The sequence below is a fragment of the Taeniopygia guttata genome, chromosome 9 (genome assembly GCF_048771995.1).
Source record: "Taeniopygia guttata chromosome 9, bTaeGut7.mat, whole genome shotgun sequence".
Lineage (NCBI taxonomy): Eukaryota > Metazoa > Chordata > Aves > Passeriformes > Estrildidae > Taeniopygia > Taeniopygia guttata.
In genome coordinates, this window is record NC_133034.1 from 23,109,970 (window position 1) to 23,129,087 (window position 19,118).

Genomic DNA, 19,118 nt, shown 5'->3' on the forward strand with positions numbered 1-19,118 from the left:
CAGTGCAACAATTCACAATCAACAGGAGATTCTGGAGATGCTCCTTTCTGTAAATTCAGCAGCACCACAGGGGGAGAAGTGCTGAGCCTTTGAAAACTAAAAATCCCTGCCTCTGAAGGCATGTTAGCAGCATGGGTTCAGCAATTTTAATAACCACCTTTGCTTGGAAACTTGCTGTTGGTGTGATTTGCTGACATGACTGCCATGAAAACCTTTATAAATTGGGTCCTGGAAGACTGGCAGATGGAATTGCAGAGCCCCCATGCTGGATTTGAAACAATACTTATTGCATCCACACACAAGTGTGGCTATACAGCACTTAAAAATCATCTCTAATCCAATTCCTGCCCATGGCCTCCATTTTAAATGTTTTTGGGTTTTTTTTCTGTAGGTGTCACTAGAGCATAGCAGATAGAAACCACTTTCCTTAATGAAAATGTAGAATCCCCACAGATCTGAAGGAAACTGTAATCTGGTTTTTTGTGCCATGGTTGTCATATCAACAATGAGGTTTCTCAGCAACTAACAGAATATTTTATAGATTTATTTACTTATCCTTTTTAATAATGAACTTGATACAAGAGAATTTTTTCCCCTTTATAATTATATAGCAATTGAGAAAGTCTTCCCAAATAATTTACATTTTGTTGTCATGTTAATACCAACAGTTAAAATGAATCTTGTTAATAAAAGGGAAGCTGATAGGATTCATGAATGCACCAGAATGTAGCCATTTCATCTTGCAAAACTTTTTGTATTTCTACTTAACTGATTGCTGAAAGAATAATTTGTGTATATGGATTTGATGGTGTTGCTTTTCAGGGCTGCTCAGGATGTAAACTTGGTGTGTGTTATTCTCTCTGCTTGCATAATTTCTGAAAGTATTGAAGAGAGTTTTTTTTTTTAAATTAGGGTTGAAGGAAATGCCTTGAAACCTGCTTTTTATTGCCAGTATTAATCATAGAATCCTGGAATGGTTTGGGATGGAAGAAACCTTAAAGCTCATCCCATTCCACCTCCCCACCTTCCACTCTCCCAGGTTGCTCCAAGCCCCTGTCCAACCTGGTTTTGGACACCAACACACTCCATTCTAAATAGAAATTCCCAAAGGAGCAAATTTTTGCTAGTCCATTGGTTAAGGCCCAACTTTAGTCCTTGCTTTCAAAAAGAATTGGGAATTTTGCACTCTGTCCTTATGGCACATTAATTTGGCACCATTTTTCCTCCCTCTGTAGGATGCTCACTTGGGTGGCAGCAGCAGCAGCAGGGAATGATGTGGTCTGGAATTCTCTGCAGGAAGATTGTATCCCCCTGTTTTCCCTTCCCTGGAGGATTGTTTTAATTGTTGAGCCATTATCTGATACTCTGGCAATCATTTAAAGCCAATCCACTTGCTCCTGTCTGGTAGCTGTGCTTGGAACTCTTGGGGTCTCCAGGGTGTGAGGAGCCTCTGTACTTAATTAGAGAACTGGGATTTATTCATCTGCTCCTTAGGCTGGGATCCTTCAGCTGCAACTCTAAAATCTTCCAGGCAAAAGGGAAGACTCGGTGAATTTCTCACCTAGGCAACGAGTGAGAATGTGGGTGGGTTTTTTTGGATGGTGATTTTGATTTAAGCTCTAAAAATCTGTGCAAAGCCTTTGGGAGTTTGGCTTGGTGTGCATTCCTAATGGATCAAATTGCTGGAGATGCTGAGGGATCACGCTTCCTCAGGGGCTTAAATAAGAGCTGGAAGCCAAGTTCTGCCCTTTGGCCTCTCAGGGAGTAGGTGTGTTGCAGAGACATTTCTTGCACTCAAACTGTCTTGGATTTCCACTCTGTTCAAATTACTGTGTAATTTATACCACACCTCCTAATAAACTCTCCCTCTGCTTCCTTGGAGAATACAGCACTTGAAGTTAATTAAATAGAGGAGCTCTGTGAAGCTCAGAGAAACTGGAACAGCTCTGATTGTCTAACTGTAGGAGATCATCTCAAAGAGGTGTTTGGGCACTTATTAGCAAACTGGGAAATTACATGTGAAGAAGCAGGGATTGTAGATGCTGTGCAAAATCCGAGGAAAAGATCTTCCTTAAGATCCAGTTCTTAAAAGGGTGTTCAGGGAACAGAGAGGAAAAGAAAAACCCAACTGGTGAGCAATCAAAAGAAATTTAATCTTTTAATTTTATAGAAGTAGATTCACTCTCTGCTTGGGCATAGAAGTGGAGCAGACTTCTAAACTCACTGGCATAGAGGCCACTGGTTTATGTTGGTTTGAAATGCAGTATTTTCAGAAGATGATGTGACAGTCACTCAGGAGCCCTTCTCCCAGCCTTTCTGTGCTGTGATCACCTAAAGCCATTGAAGTGTTGCCTTTTTCCCAACCTGGAAATGAAATTTGAAATTATTTTAGTAAGGAGGTAATAGAAAAGAGAGGATCATTATTGAAGGCCTTCAGGGGCAGTCATGAAAGAAGTCCACCAAAGCCCACCCCCCCGTAGGGCTGAGTACATTTTATAGCTTTTAGGAAATTAGCATAATTGATTAAAAGCACCAATTAGGAGCACAAGAGGTGATGCAATTTCCTCCCCAGGTCAAGCCCCTTCTCTGGAGCCCCCCTTGGCACTGGCTGTGCTCTGTCCATAGGATGGATCTCCAAGAGTTGTTCTCAGCCTTGGATCCCAGCCAGAGCCAAGGCAGCCCTGGGGCTTGGACCTCTGGAATTTTCTGTCTTTCTGCCTCAGGAAAAGTCATGGAAAAGGCCGGGAAAACGAGTCCCTAATACAATAGGAGACAGAGTTACAAATACCTGTGTGAAGAATACAGAGAATATAAAAGAAAAAAAAGGCAAAACCTAAATGGCATCAGAAGGAACTGGAACTGGAGCAATGTTCCTGTAATTCTTTGGTTATGATGCACAAATACCTCAGGAAAGAAGGCTCAGAAACCCACAGACAGCTTTTCTACAGTTCCATGTGATCCTGTGGGCTGAGCCGAGAGTGACACAGGTTTTAACTAATTCAGAGTAGTGAAAAATAGGGATAAATCTGAACTTTTTATTTTAAGGGGGCTCACGTGGTGACTTGTTTCAGATACAGGTGTCTGTGGTAACCCAACAATAAATGAAACTTCTCCTCATGGGACATTGGTTCCTGCTTGCCATAATTATGTCTGGTGGGGGTTTTGTTTATCTGTTTTGACTCTTTGTGGAAGTTTTATCACTGTATTGCCCTGATGTTTAATGTATAATGAGTGAGCTCTTGGGAGCCTCAGCTGCTTGTTTCCTTTTCATGCCCCATCCTTCAGCCTCAGGGCCCATCACAATAAATTGATTTAAAGGATTTGACATTTTATTGATTTCTCTATTCCTCACTTCACGAACCTGTCCCTTTTCCCCTTTTTTCTGACCTTTTGGCATTTGTGGCTCTTAGTTCCTACATAGTTCAGTAGTGACATTCTAAGACCCTTCTCAGTGTGCAGCCTCTACTTTGCTGGGGTTGTTTCTCTTAAAAGATGAGTCCTAGAATATAAATGAGCACAAATCCCCAGAAAAAAAAAAAAAAAAAAGACACAATAATCTTCATAGTGGGAGAGAAGATATTGTAGTCTAAGTACTAATTATTAGCTTTAGGCACCTTCTGATAATTTCAAGGAAGCAAGATAAGTTTGTGATTCAGCTCAGCATCTCCTGGGAGTGGTGAGATCACTTTCCTGCAAGGTATAATCAGTACAGTGTGTGTTTGATAGGTGTGTTTTTAAGGACTGATAAGTGCCATTAAAACTTACCAAAACGGTTCAGCTGCTGCTTCTGTGTTAAATCTTCCCTGTCTGTGGTTGTCTCTCTAATAACTGGTTTATGAAGGAAACATTTTTGAGTTTGTGCCACTCACCCACAAGCAATGCAGACGCTCATTGTTGGTTAAACTGCTTCATATGTTTGTCCCAATAAGGCTCTAAATCAGTGCTGGGGTAAATCCATTTATCAGGAGTGGAAGAATAGAGTCTGTTGTTTCTCTGGGATGGAATTACCAGGCTATTATTTCTCCTGCTTCAAGCTACAACCAGACCATTAGATAGATTCAGAGATTTTTCTTCCTATCCTGACCAGATCCTTTATGGTTTTTGAAAATATTAGATATTTTACTTGAAAGAGTGCTGGAGATGAGATAAAGCTATTGGGCATTTCTTGAACCTTCATCAGTCTTAGATTCCTTCCTCTTCTGTCTTTTTACCCTCTCCTCCCACCAAAGGGAAAAAAAAGAAATTAAAAAGGATGAAGTTGTATTCATTGCATTGGAATTCCAGGGGTATTCTATACATCACTTGGTTTATTGTACTTTTATAGCCATAAAGTCAAATGTGGTTATGTTGAATTAAGGATTTTGTTGCAGAGGATATAGAATAAGGATATAATACAGTAAGGAGAAAAGAAACTAAAAAATAGGATAAGAAAGAAATGAATAATTTATAAGAAATCACTCTCTTTAACTCATTAAAATGGCCTGGCAGTCATGGAAACTTTAAGTTTTTCTTGTTCAAAAAGAATGCTTGCAGATGAACTTCTAAAAAACTAATCAAAGGAAACTTTTCTCCCTCTTTAAGTTTTTTGAAAGAGAAAATTGTTAGTCATATAGTTCAGATGGAAGTTTTTACTACAATGACTAAGAAGAACTAAAACCATTTTAAAAAGTGACTTCACTCCTTGAGTTTCCAGTGACAGGTAAGTGATCTCAAAGTAATGACAGATTTCTTTTTTTCTGCCTCAAACAGATTTGAAGAGCCTGAGAAGGTAAGGGAAGAAATGTGGTGGTGATTTTTGGGGGATGTTTCTGTAGGTGATGCAAAGACCTAAGAAGGAGCATTGGGAACTGAAAAGTGGCATTAATATTTAGCAAAATTCTTCAGATGCTTTTTGTGTTAAAGCTTCACTATTTGTGTTTGTGTTGTTCTCTGTAGCAGTTCCTTCAAGGCCAGGAGATTTACACCAATGGTTAATTTTTCTTAATAATTTTTAGATTTTCATCACAACTATAAAAACATGAGACAAAACTTTTAACCATACTCTTTATTCCTTCAGATTTTGGAAAATAGCAGTGGTGATTTTTTTGGTAGGAAAACCTTCCAAGGGATGGGGAAGTGTGAGAGGAGCAGTGTGGGATTTCCCTCCTTGCATTTCTGAGTCACCTGCCTGAGATTACCATACCCACTTTAGGCCAGAGTGAATGTTATCAATTAATATTTAGGGGAAAGTGGGAATGCAGAGTTGTGGCTGTGGTTTTTCTCCTGAATTGAGCTGTCCCAACTGTTTCAATTGGGCTGAAATCTCATTATTGACTCTCCCCAAAAGAACTGATCAGTCTGTGATCAAAAGATGCTGAGCATCACACCCCATCTAGTGCCAGCTGGGAGAACTCCTGGAGAGCCTGTGGACAAGGTCCTGGATGGATTATCAGGGATTCCTGAAAAAAAAAAAAAGAGACAGAATGGTGAGCAGTAATTACTGCATCATCTGTCTCCTCTCTTAGGCTCTGCAAGCAAAGCAATGTGTTCTAAAAAGGAACAGTCCTAAAGACCTTGTAGGAGCATAGCTAAAAACAGAGTTTGATTTTCCAGCTCAAAGTTTTCTGATGGGTGAGATTTTTTCAAGTTTTTTTTAGTTCTCCAATATTCCATAAATGCATTTTTGGGGGTGTGACCCATTGATTTTAACTTCCCCTTAGCTCATTTTTTTCTACTTGCAATATAAACCACTGCTGGAACAGGTTCATGAGGGCTGGCATCCTGCAGTCATGCCAAACTATTTATCCCTTTTTTTGACTGTTATTTCTAATTTTAAAAACAGTGTGAGTATATTTTCCTTCTCCTGTTTCCATCCAAATAAATGCAGGGGAAACAAGCCAAAGAAGAGCCTTCCTCTTTGAAAATAAATCTTCCAGCTCTTGTTTGATCCATCCTTACTATCACAGCTCAGGCTTGCATTCAGCTTCTATCCATCACTTGAACTGGATTAATGTGCAACTGCTGTTCCTGGCTTTGCTCTTCCTTTAGAAGGTTGTTTTTTTTTCAATCCTTTTCATCTGAAGCTGTTAAAAAATGCCCTGAGGAGCCATTCTTGTTGTTCAGATGGGCACTCGGAGGGTGCTGTGTGTTTCTCTGGGTGTTGGACACGGAAAAATGTGATCTCTCAGAGCTGTTCTGCAGGAGGTGGCAGTGACCTGCTCAGCTGACAAAGCTTGGATGTGTTTGCCAGGCTGTCTGTCAGAGCCACAGCAGTCCTGGCTGCTCCAAAAATTCTGAGATTTTGGGTTAATTTGTGCATTTACAGCAAACCCAGTGCATCTCCAAAGCACTGGATTTACTGCACGACCCAGAGCAGCTGTGCTCTCTTCTGCATCTATTTGTGCCCAGGAAATCTCAGGCTGGAAATCAAACAGCCATTCTGGGAGCTGAGGCTGTTTCATTTGCACAACATCTCGTAGCAATGGAAAAGACTTAAAAACATAAAATGGTTTCTAAGTGATTGCCTGGACTAAATATACTCATTTGACAGGTTTTTTTCCAGCTTTGTGCCTTTGTTTGTCAGGAAAGTACAAATGCCTGGAGAGCTCATCCCTTAACCCTGCACATCATTTGTTCTGCTGCTTGGGAGGAAGATCTGTGTGAGGAAGGGATGGTGACTGAGGGGGAGAAAGGGTTTTGTCTTGTGGGGTTTGAACCAGGAGAGGCCTGACAATTAAAAAGATTATTGTGACTGTTGATTTAGATTACAGGGAAATGCTGTTTCAGAGTGGAGCAGGTCCCACCCAACTGGAACTCCTCTTTGCCAGCCATTTTAATCCTGTTCCTTTCCAAGGTGAAGGAATGAGCAGTAACACTTGCTGGATAAAACCACAACAGAAAATTTAATTATAACAATGCATAATACATTGCCAGAGCCCCAAATTCCAGCCCTGGCCTGGCAGCCAGCTCAGCTTTGCAGGAGATGGAGAGATTGAAGCTCTTGACCAAGGCTGGGCTCTGGTATGGGAATAAATCACACAAAACTCCATTTTCTTCGTGGTGGAAAAAGGCCATTCTTTAGTCACATTTTTATCCAGTTTTACAAAACCTCGTGGGTGACTCCAGTTGCTCAGCAGCTTTCTTGCCAATTAATTATTGGTCAGTAACGAGTTGTTATTCTGTATTCATTGGTCACTCACACCCCGGGATGCACGTGCTGAAAAGTTGTTTTTGAGGGCTCGTTTTCATTTTTCTAATGATGTAAAAGCAGTTTATACAGGTGATGGGTGTTTTTTCCCCAGGAATAGATTTTTATGCTAATGAACTGCTGACACTGGGATTGCTTTCAAATGGGAACTTGCAGAGGCTGCCTTGACAAGGCCAGCCACTGATTCCAGGAGAGCAGGATTGATTTTATGAAGCCTTTTTTATGATTTTTTTACCTTACTGCAACGCTCTGGGTGTTGTGCCCATTGGGATCCGTGTTTGGGCAGTGCAGCTGTGCCATCCCAGCTGTGCCATCCCAGCTCTGCCCCGTGCCCACCCTGGCACCAGGAGGATTCCACACCCCTCACGTGTGGACAAGACACAACAGGATTTAGGATTTCACAGCCTTGGTTTTCTCACCTTGCACAGCTTCGACTCACAATAGAAGGACTCCTTTAAGATCAAAGATTTCTTTACGAGCAGATGAGAATTAATTGAACCTAAACCCAACTGCACAGCTATTCCAAATAAGCTAAAACCTAGCAAACAACAAAAAGCCCCAAGATACCCTATTTATCCATTACCATGCCCTGGTTTTATCTTTAACAATGTTGCTGGTGTTCATCTTTTTCCCATTGAAAGTCATTTGGGTAATGCCTGACATCCTAAATAACAGCTGAGATTTTTTTTTTTTTTTTTTCAACAGAGAGTTCCTATATTTTTAAACTGGCCATGCACCATAATCTTTTGTAGCTGCATGAGGAACTTATTTCCAAAATATGTGGTTGTAAAATATTTTTAAGGCTTGCTCCAAACTTCTTTTGATAAACAGAAGGCCAATCAATATGTGATTTTTTTTATATGCACTTAGATGCCTCTGAATAGAAATTTTAAATCTCATGTGCTGCTCTTTAAAACATTTCCTAGATCTTTTATATAAAGAGTAGTCAGATTTTCTTTTAGTTGTTTTTCTAAGCCTCTTCTATTTTGTATTCCTACCAAAAGAAATCTCTATCTTTGTTACTGAGTCTGTGACAAGCTCACAAGAATGCACAGTTGAAATGAAATTCAGAGTTTTTCCTCCAGAATTGTACTGGATTCAGCAGTGTTCTGGGATCCTGCATAATTTTGCTAGAACAAAATGGAAACAGGAGTCATGTAGCTGGAAAAATTGACAGCACTGGTGTTTTATGAAGGCAAAGTTGTAGACTTCACCATTTCTCTGCTGGAGGGCACTGAAGAAATTCTGGGTTGTGAAAAGTGAAGAAGTGAAAGTTTTAGAGGTTTTTGTGTCCCACTGACAGAAGTGAAACCTCCTGCTAAGGAAGGGGAAGGAGCCACTTTAGAGAGGGGCTGGCTGAGGTATTTCACAGCTACTCTGGTGATTTCCAGTGTCTCATCGTGCTCCAGTCTCTGACCATACTTTAGCCCCAGAGTTGCACCACTTGCAATTTTCTCATTATTTCATTGCCAGCTCTAGGACAGAACTTGTAATTTCCAGCTGTACATGGTTTTCCTGCCTCTCCCGTGGGAGCAATCCAAGAGAGAGGTCAGTCTCCCTGCAACTGATTCAGCTCCTGCAATTCCTGAGGATATTCTGATAAAAAAAATCATCTTTCTGGAAGCTGTGTGTAAATACACCTTGACAGATGCTGGAGTTTTGGGAGGGCTCAGAATTAGACATCCCACACCTCCTAATGGTTCCCAAATATAAACCATTTCTAGAAACTGCGGCTGGTTTTCCCACTTCACTATTTTATCTTCTGCTCTGATTATTTATTCACATTTATGGTGTCAATAATGTTGCATTGCCAATGATGTTGTATGTATGTAAAACACTCAAACACCTCAAATCAGATATTTTCAGGAAGGCATCAATTTATTGCTTTTGTCAGATGAGGTTTGAAGCTCTGCCTAAACTGAGGCATGGAGCTGGTGGGATTTTTGCTGCTTTTCCTCACCTCCCCTTGGACAAAAAGGAAAGACACAGTTTTTATGCACAGCCTGTGCCTGTACTTACCTTTTTCTTGGCTACAGCTCAAGCCCTTGAACTTCTGACACTCTTTTACCTCCCTGGATCTGTTTCAAAATTAAACTGTGGAGTGTGTCAGCTCTTCAACAAGAGCAGGCTTTAAGTTTTCTCCCAGAACATGCTAGGAAGATCATTTACCTTCTCCCTTAATTGTTTTCATCCTCAGAAAGTTTGTAATCTATAAAAGAACAAGGCTACCAAATATAGCTGAAGAGTCAAAACAAATAATCGCAGGCTGAACTTTGCTGGCCTCAACAATTTAGCAAATACAAATGATGGTGTAAATGTGGAACTGTGCCCAGTTTGCAGACACAAAGCTTCTGTCCAGGGCTCTGTTGTCAGAGAGCATTTTCTGGGTGAAATTCTGAGATCTTGGAGTGAGACAGGAGGTCTGAATTAATTCCATTTCTGTTCTCTGCCTGGGAACTCTGTGGGTGACCTGGGACTTGTGTTCTTCCCATCCCCTCCCCGTGATGCTGCCCAGGGATTTCCTGCCCCAGGAGGAGATTGGATTCCTGTAAGGGCTGGGAAGGCTCCCCAGATGGTTTAACCCTGAGGTCCTGCCCTCATTAATGAGTCTCTTCATTAACATGGCTGCCTAATTAGCCACGTACCGAGGTCTCCTACTTTTTATTTCTGCTGCACAGGGCTCCTTGGAAGGCTGGCTGCAGTTCTGCCTTTCTGCCTTGCCAGAGAGGCTTGGACAGCTCTGTACAGGAGCAGCCCTTTATATGACACAGCAAATTTGGAGTGTGGTGCAAATATGTTTTTTTCCAAAGTAATCTGCCCATAAGTACATTTCCAAGTTGTTACAGGTTTTGCAGATCAGACCTTCCTAGGTGAGCCAGTGGTTTAAAAGGTGCCTGACAGGGACACTCAGAGCACTTGGAGGTCTATTTCTCACATGTTCTTTTAAAAGGAAGGGGTTTTCATTTTTCTCACATTTTCTTTTGAAGGGCAGGGGGTTTTAATTTGATTTTTTTTGGTTTTTCTTTAAGGACCTTTGTGGCTCTTTGTGCTTTGCTCAGTGCTGTTTGGATGGGTTCAGTGTGACTTGTGGGCACAACTCTCTCCTGTGTGCTCAGTGTTCTTTGCTCTTGTCCCTTCAGCTTCTTCCAGGGACTTCTTCAAGAGAATCAGAGTTTTATTTCTGTCTGAACTGGGACAGATTTTATGTGGGAACTCGGTGCTGAAATGTTTGGCTTCTGAGCCTGTTGAGGGATCTCCCCAAGGTGCTAATGGGGAACTGCACTAAAAACCTGTTGAGATCTCTTGCTTGCAAACCATCCTCCCTTTGGAGAAGAGTTATTCCTGGTTATTTCTGGGCTCTGACCTATGGGATGTTGGAAATCATGTGGAATACAGATGGTCTGGATTTCAGCATGCCCTGCAATGCTAGGAGTCAGCAGAGATTATTTGCCAAGTTTGAACTAGAGAATTAGGAAAAAAGCCCTGATAAAGCATGGGCAGAATTGTCTGTGGTAACCCCTGGGCTGAGAGTGCTGAGGAATTTGGGTTAATAAGCTCTGCCTGCTGGGTTACCCACTTTTAGTGCAGATCATTGTTTGTTCAGTGAATCCACTGCTGAGTTTTTTGCTCCCTTCTTCAGGCCCCAAAAGAGGTTAAGAAACCCCAGGAACATTTTGCTGAACGTCTTGGGGCATATTCATGTCTGTGCCCTGGCTATTTTGTGCTGCTCTGCTGGTGCAAAGCAGCCATAAACCCGGATTAGTGCTGTGCAGCAGTGGGAGGCTTCAGCAAAGAGACAGGATGGCTGCAGTTTGCTGTGATATTTGTTCTCTCAAACTCGCTTTTCTGCACATAATAATTGTTCGACTTAATAAAATTGTCATTTAATGCAGTTCAGCTCTTCTGGGAGTCATGCATGTAATAGAATTGTGATTTTTTTTTTTTAATTTTTTTTTCAAGAGGTCTAGACCTAGGAGTAAGTCTTCATCTGTTTTAATTAGTTATTTCTCATAGCCTTAAGGGGCCTGCCCTTAGCAGAGCAGGATGGAAATGTCATACCCTGTATCTGCAATTTTGCCCAAATCCAGGAGAACAAGAGCAAGAATGAGCACTTGCTGCATGTCTGTGGAAGGAAGAAGGAAGAGTAAGGTTATTTGCATTTTTTATTTGATTTGTTTTCAAAAAGCTGTATTAATTTAGAGTCAAAGAGTATAAAGAGTGTTAAATCTCAGAGTCTGGGGTCAGCCTTGATCAGCAGCTCGGGCTGAGCCCTCGGGGGAGTTGGGAGTGTCTTGTCCTGCAGAATGAGGCTGTCACAGTGCCCACCATGAAATAGTGAGCAGCTGACATTAACCAGATTGTAAAATGGAAAGCTTTATTTCCAAACTCTTCAAGTTATATACGAGCCCATTCCAAGGAGAGAATGGAGCATGCATTGCAGTAGGAAGATAAGGCTGGGCTTCCTTCTCCCCACTGCAACACAATGTTTTATACCATCATTTTCTCCTTATTATATTTTATTTGCACTCTATTTCAGCACAATGAACTAAATCTTGGGGGACATAAAAGTTCTAGAAGTGCCTAATAACCAACTTCTCCCACTTGAAATGCCACATGAGTTAAGTAAACCGAGCCAAAGTAGTTAATACTTTGTTTTCTTTCTAAGTGTAACTACCAGCCCCTCTTTACAGTTGTTCTTTGCTTTTGTCCAAAGAACAGACAAGTCACAGATGACAGAATTTAGTAACTTTAACACAGAGTAAACTCATTATCTCAGTGACTTTTGCTTGTATTGTTTAATTGCTCTTTAGTACAGAATTGATGGTATTGAAGATTAAATTCCTAAAGCACTAGAATCAAGTTCTTAGTGATGAATTTGCCAACTTCCCTCATCACACTGGATTAAATGCAAGTGAGCTGATGTTGTGCCCTTCCCCTGTTTTATGCAGCTTTGGAGAAACACTGACTCCTTGAATTTACATAATTTAAAGGCAATCCACATAGAAAATAAGATTAATTACCTTGTTCCTGCTGCTGATTTTATTCTCCTTGACTACTCCCAGGCCAGATGCAATGCTGAGCCCTTCAGAGCTGAGCTTGGGGAAGCTGAGATGAACAATCCAGCAATGTCTGTAGCTCTTTACAGTCATTCTTGTTCTCTTCATATTCAAAGCATCACTCAGGGCTTGTTTATATGCATTACTGTACCTCTTTAAATTAAGGTGTAATTTAAATCAGTTTCATTAAGCTGGTCCAATCGGCTGCTCAGCCCCTCTTATTGCAGCATAAACTAACTTTATTTCATGTTATTGTAAATCAGCCAGGAACATTGTCAGCTTAAAATGTAATAATCCATTAAATTAGACTAAAATTGAAATGTCCTCACAGGAGTTTGGGCTGGTGTGTACCCACTTAAATTAGCTGGAGCAAGTTTATGAGTACACAGGGAATTAGAAATGGAATCCAGCACTGCCTGTGGTAAATTCCATCACCTGGGGCCAGTCAGTGTCAGAGAATTGGGATGCAGAATTGTCTGAGCAGTGCCAGTGGTCAGGGCGTGTCTGGGGACCAAATCTGCCCCCTGAGTTTGTTCCTTCAGCTCCTCAGAGGTTCCCTTGCTTTGGGCGCTGTCACCAGCCCAGAGATGCTCTGGAAGTTTCCGGCTCCCCACTTGGCCAGAAGTTTCCTCTGGATTTTCCTTCTGACTCTTAGATGTGGATAGAGAAAGAGTCTAATGCCAGAAGTGGTTTTGCAGGAGAAATGAGCTGTGGTTTATTAATCACACAGAGTCACAGAATGCTCAGGTTGGAAGAGACCTTCAGGATCATCGAGTCCAACCCAGCCCCAACATCTCAACTCAACCCTGGCACCCAGTGCCACATCCAGACTTTGTTAAACACACCCAGGGATGGGGACTCCACCACCTCCCCGGGCAGCCATTCCAATATCTTATTACTCTTTCTGTAAAAAACTTTCCAGCCTATATTTTCCCTGATGCAGCTTGAGAATGTCTCCTCTGGTTCCGACAGTTGTTGCCTGCTTTGATCCAGGTTTTTTAGGAGGGAAATATGCAGGTACAAAGCGGTAAAAATCATCTTTTTTGTAGCTGGAAAGTTCATACCTCATCAGCAGAGAAATATTGGGGAGCTTCCCTACTACTGCTGATTTCTCCTTCTGAGTTACTATTTTAACAAAATGGTGTGTCCAGCAACATTTACTGATTTAGTTACTAAATTTTTCTTTTGTTACTTGAAGTGAATGTATGAAAGATGCATTTTGGGGGCTCTGTTTTTCCTCCTCCTAATTTAGGTCCAAGTTTTTCTTTAACTTTGCTCCTGCAAAGCTGAGGGAAAGGGGCAGAGGAAGGGATGGAGAAGGTCCCTGGCCATTCCAAAGCTGAAAGCATCACTGGGCTCTCCAGAGCAGCACTCAAACTGCCCAGGGGAGTGTCACTGTCATGCTCACAGCAGCTAAAAATCTCCAAACCTCAGCCTCACCTCCAGGGCAGCTGCTCGGTGTCATCTTGATATTAAACAAGCAGGAACTAAAGCAAATACTCCATGATTTATTTGTTGTGGGTTGTCTTTTTTTAATTTTTGATTTCTCATGGTTCTGTGTCAGCAGCAGTAAGAACATCCAGACAGCTTTTTTCCTGTAGTGTTTTTTTTTTTAAATTTTTTTTTGTTGTGTGCTGTGAAAAAGCACAAGAGGCATTTAGGCTTCAGTCACTCCCACTGCTTATGTGCTGGGTGTGATTTGCATCAGAATAGGTATTTTTCCTTTTTATCTGTAAATTCATTTACATAATATTCATCAGTATGCAAGTTGTGCTGGTGAAAGGATTGCTGACATGTGGAGAGATACCTCAGGTTTACAGCTTATTGTTCAGGCAACAAGTATGTGAAGGTGCAGGTTGCTAATTATAGTGTACACCTTGTCAGTTCCACATGCTTTATCCTATAGAAAAAGGGCTTTATTAAATTTCTACTGTATTTTTTGTCATCAGCAACCCTGAAGTATTAGGATGTGAGACCTTTTTTTAGTACAAAAAAAGCCAGCATCAATTTCAAGATGAAATTGAACTCAGGCTCTTACAGGCAAATCTGTGAACTTTGGGAATACCTGACTGCAAGCCCCATGTACATTTTTGATCCCTCAACCAGCTTAGAAAATCAAATATTTAAAACAAAAAAGATAAAAGATTTGCTGTGTTGTTCATGGGAGGTTCTAGGAAAGGGAATCCTTGCTTCCAACAGTTTCTGAATTCAGGTGGGGTTTATTCCAGGTGAGTTAGAGGAAGAGTCTGAGGATCCCTTGCCTTGGTCAGGAAGAAAATCTGGTGAAGGTGGGGTCCCCTGAGGTGTTTGACCTGAGGTGTTCACTGTCAGCAAGATGTTTGCTGAGAATGCTCTGCTGGGTTTCACAGTGCTAAATCAGGAGGCACAAAAAAAGTCAAGCTGCTTTTGTGCTCAAGTTGCCTGAAGAAAAATGATGTGTTAAGGGGTAACAGAACTTTTGTAAGCTTTGAATATTTTGTAGCTGAAAAAACAAATCAATTTTAATTTCTTTTTTTTTTTTTTTTTTTTTTTTTTTAAGAAATGGCAGTTTGCTGCTAGGTTGGTTGCCTTTTGTTTCATTGATGACTTTTGCTTTGAATTTTAGGGTGAATAAAGCTCTCAAATGTTTTAAAATATTTTTTTTTTAAGAAGAATATACATTGGTGTTATGTATCTTCAGAGACCTTTGCTGTTTAAGGAGTCTTTCCTTTACTGTCAGTTGTGTGCAACATTTGAACTTTTTTTTGGGGGGGGTATTTTCAATGTATTTTAAGCAGCTATACAGAAAAGAGATCTTTGTGTGCTCTCCCTTGTGGGCACTGATTCTTCAATGACCCCAAATCTCAGTAGGATGAGGAAAAATCTTGGTTCCGACCCAAAATATTTGGCTGATGTCAAGACCATCCCGTGTTACTTACAGCTCTACCGTGTAGTCAAGGAATTTAAACTCAGAGAAGTTTAGATGTGCCATGGAGCATAGATTGTTTGTGGGAGCATTCCAGGTTCAGGTCTCACTTTCTCAATCCCCAGGGGAGCCACAGCCTCCAGTTTCGTGGCTCCCTCACCACATGAGCTCCTGCACTCCGAGGCTGGAACTTTCAAAAAGCAAAAAGCTGCTTTTTGCTTTTTCCAGCACACTGTAGAAAAATGAAATAAAGTGGAAGGAACAAAGTGTTCTGGATAATCTGTCCTGCCACACATTCAACAGGGAGGGGAGGAAAAAATCACCAACGAGCCAACAGTAAAGAAAACCACCCCCTCTTTTTTTGTCTTTTGGAGTGAGAACCACAATCCTGGTTGCTCCTGCCTGTGGCATTCTTAGGATGGCATCAGGTAAAGAGGAGCAATCACTGCACAGGGCTTGTAAATTCTGAGTTGGCCTTTCCTGTCTCAGAAACAAAAATGTACTTACAAAAGCAGGAAGTGCATCAATTAAGGTCTCAAATAATGAGGTTGGACTCCATGATCTTGGAGGTCTTTTCCAATATTAATCAGAGAATCACGGACAGGTTTTTAAGTCATAATTAATAACAACATTCATAACTGAGGTAGTTGTTTGCTTTGTAGAGTTGAACAGAAATATTCAGACATTTCTTGTCCTCAGTGTATACATTTTTTAATCAAATATGCATTTTAAGGTTTCTATTTGTCAAATTTTGTCTTTGTTACTATTCTGGCCAAGCTGTTTATTTTTGCCAAATAGTTGATACCTGGTTGATTTATTAGATATGCTGTCAGCTCAACTCCTTATTCCATTAACTACTCATGTCTTGAATTCTTTTGACAGTCCTGATGGAAGTGGGAAAATTGATGTAATTCCATCTGTTCAAGCCAATTCCTACAGAGAGAGCTGAATTGTGGCTTAGAGGAGAGCTCCTGTCCCCTTCAGATGAAATTGTCTTCCTTTGGTACAGCTGAGCTTTAAGAATTGAGAGATCTCAAAGCAAAAGAAGTAGATGTGGCACTTGAGGGTATGATTTAATGGGAACAGGCTTGATGGTTGGACTGGATGATCTTAAAGGTCTTTCCCAACCTTAATAATCCATGATTGTGTGATTCAGTGCTGGGCTGTGTGTATCCATATCTATTTGTGTTGTTAATTTTTTTGGGCAGGTATTGCACAAAAGATGGGCTGAGAGTTCTTTGATCAAAGAGAGGACTCCACTCTAGAAGGATTTATGTGCCAAGATCCTTGTGCTGAAATGAAAACTCTCCAGCAGTTGTGTGGGCTCTTGCAGTACATCTTTAAACCTCTCCTTCTGTAGAAACAGCAGCTGAACATGCCTAGAAAATGTCAATTGGGCTCTGCACCTTCGTGGTTTGAGTCAGGGAGATGCTGATGCCTCATCCCAAGGGAATTCCCATGACTGGGCTCCACATTCAGTCAGGACAGCAGGCACCTCTTCCACTGGGGATCTGCCTGGTCAATGGAACATTTCAATCAGCGATGATGAAGCTCAGCCCCAGGGTGTGTGGAAAAGCTGCTCCTGCTCTGTGGATGCAGTGTGAGTGTGAAAGTATAGAAATGTTTATTGAGCCAGTGAGGGCTGGGCTTGAGGATGGAATAAATAATGGATCAATAAAACCCTTGTGCTCGGTGAATCCTAAAGGTGATTGTGCATCTCTGAGCTCTTTGCTGTTTGCTTTATGTTCTCAACTTGGTACTGCTACAAAACCCCACCAAAACCTCTAATTTAAGTACATTTATTTTCATCTTGACTTGATAAATGAAGCTGTTTTGAAGGTATCATGCACTTGAATACATTTAAAGGGTGACAAGGCCTTATCTATTTTGGAAGAGTGTGAGGTTGGAAATTTTAAGATTTGATTTAATTTATATTTAATTTGCAATGCATATTCATTTTGTATATATAGTTCAAATTGCATAGTCATGTAGTATACATCCTTAATTTGTCCTGCATATATATTCTGTAAATTGTATTAACTTTGGGTTTAATTTTTTTTAAGAAGCAGGGCAGCTAAATATCACATTTTTTTGCCTTTATACCTGTGTTAGCAGGTGGGAGGCAGAACTCTCTGGGCAGTTTGAAGATGTGGCTCCTCGAACAACTGTGAAACCACTTGGTGAGTTCCTGCTCTCTGCTTCCTTCTTCTACTTCTAATTCTGTGATCTTTTAGGCTCTGCCTTGACGCAGAATTTTTTTGCATGTGTGTGAGACATCCAGGAGGTGCTGTAATATGAATAATTTTTTAGCAATTCGATATGAGTCATAAATAATTGTTCAGTAGCAGAGTGTTCATTGTACTCTCCAAAGCTTCCTTCTTCCTCCATGACAGTTTATGGAATGCTGACTGATCAGAAGGATTTTGAAATGACTGAAGCTTTCCTCTACCATTTGTGAACATTTATGCATTATTAATCCATGCTACAAAACTGGTGAAGTACTCAGTTTATTTTTACAGCAGTGGAATACAAATAATTTTCACTTGTGAATGGGATTTCCTCTCACTCTACAGGGTGTTTTTTACACTGCAAAAGTTTTCCTAGACTTCTTGTATGCTTATAATTGTGTTGGAAAAAAGGCGGAATCAATCATCTGGAAAGACTGATGTCAAAAGAAATTAAATAATAGCATCAGTTCTTCATATTTTGTCTTGTTTCTGTACAAGAGCTGAAAACTGAAACTTGTAAATATGCATCTAAAGATGCCCAGTGCTAATTTTATTGTGTGTAGGATGGACTGAGAAAATCAACAAGGATTTGGGCTGCACAGTCTCTTTCTCATTAATACATTTTGGCTTCTGGAATAATGCACTGGGAGGATGGATCAAGATAAGTGTTGCAATGCATTTCCATTGACAAGAAAATACTGTCAGGAAAATTGCTTTATGTATATATTTATGCACACTTAAAAATAAATACATATGCATGAAAGTAGGAAAATGTGTTTCCTAGGCTGAATCAGTGCATAAGTGAGGATTGTTCAGGTGTTTTGACAAGGGGAGGGTGGCTCTGTGTACATTTACATTACTTCTGAAAAGCTTTAAAATGCCTCTTCTTCCATCTCATTCTCACCTCAATTCCCAGTGTCGGTGGCTGAGATTCTAATCCCAGAATGATTTGTGTGGGAAAAGACCTTAAAGCTCATCCATGGGCAGGGACACCTTCCTCTGTCCCAGGTGATCCTCGTCCAGCCTGGCCTTGGACACTTCCAGGGATGGGGATGGAAAGCGCTCTGGAACTGCTCAAGACCAGGCTGCATGGTCGTGTAGCTCAATCTTCTGTGCTTGCCTCCTTTTCTCTCATCTCCTGAGGAGTTCTGAATCCTATCCAACCCTTAAAGGTCAGATTATATTACTGAGAACTTCCTCTGTTTCTGGTGTTTTGTATCTTCAAAGAGAGCTCTGTCCCACTCTGCTTTCCTTTCTCTGCTCTCTCCTTCCTCTTCTCCATTTTATCCTCCTGCCTTGGAGCTGAGCAGCAAATATCCTCATGATATTTACAGGAGAAGTAGTATTTGGACAGTTCTTTGTTTGGTATTTCCATTGGAAATACCACAAGCAGTCATGTTTCCATGATATTTCCATTGACATTAACTTCAGGATGACTTCCTTTAATCGGCTTTAGTGGGGAGGAAGCTTCATATTCCTTGGCAGCTTTGTGTGTTTGCTTTGTCCCTTTTAAAATCATGTGGCAAATGAACCAGGAGGAAAAGATCACCATCAGTTGGCTTGTCTTTATTCAGAGTGGAAACTGAAACAAATGTAGCTTCAGCAGCAGTTCATGTACAAGGAGAACATATTGAGGTGATTTAAATATTTATAGATGTAAAAGTCTTCAGCTGCTGAAAGACTGCATGAAAGAGAAGACATCTCCTAATGCTTGAAAACTAACATATAATGTGACATGAAGC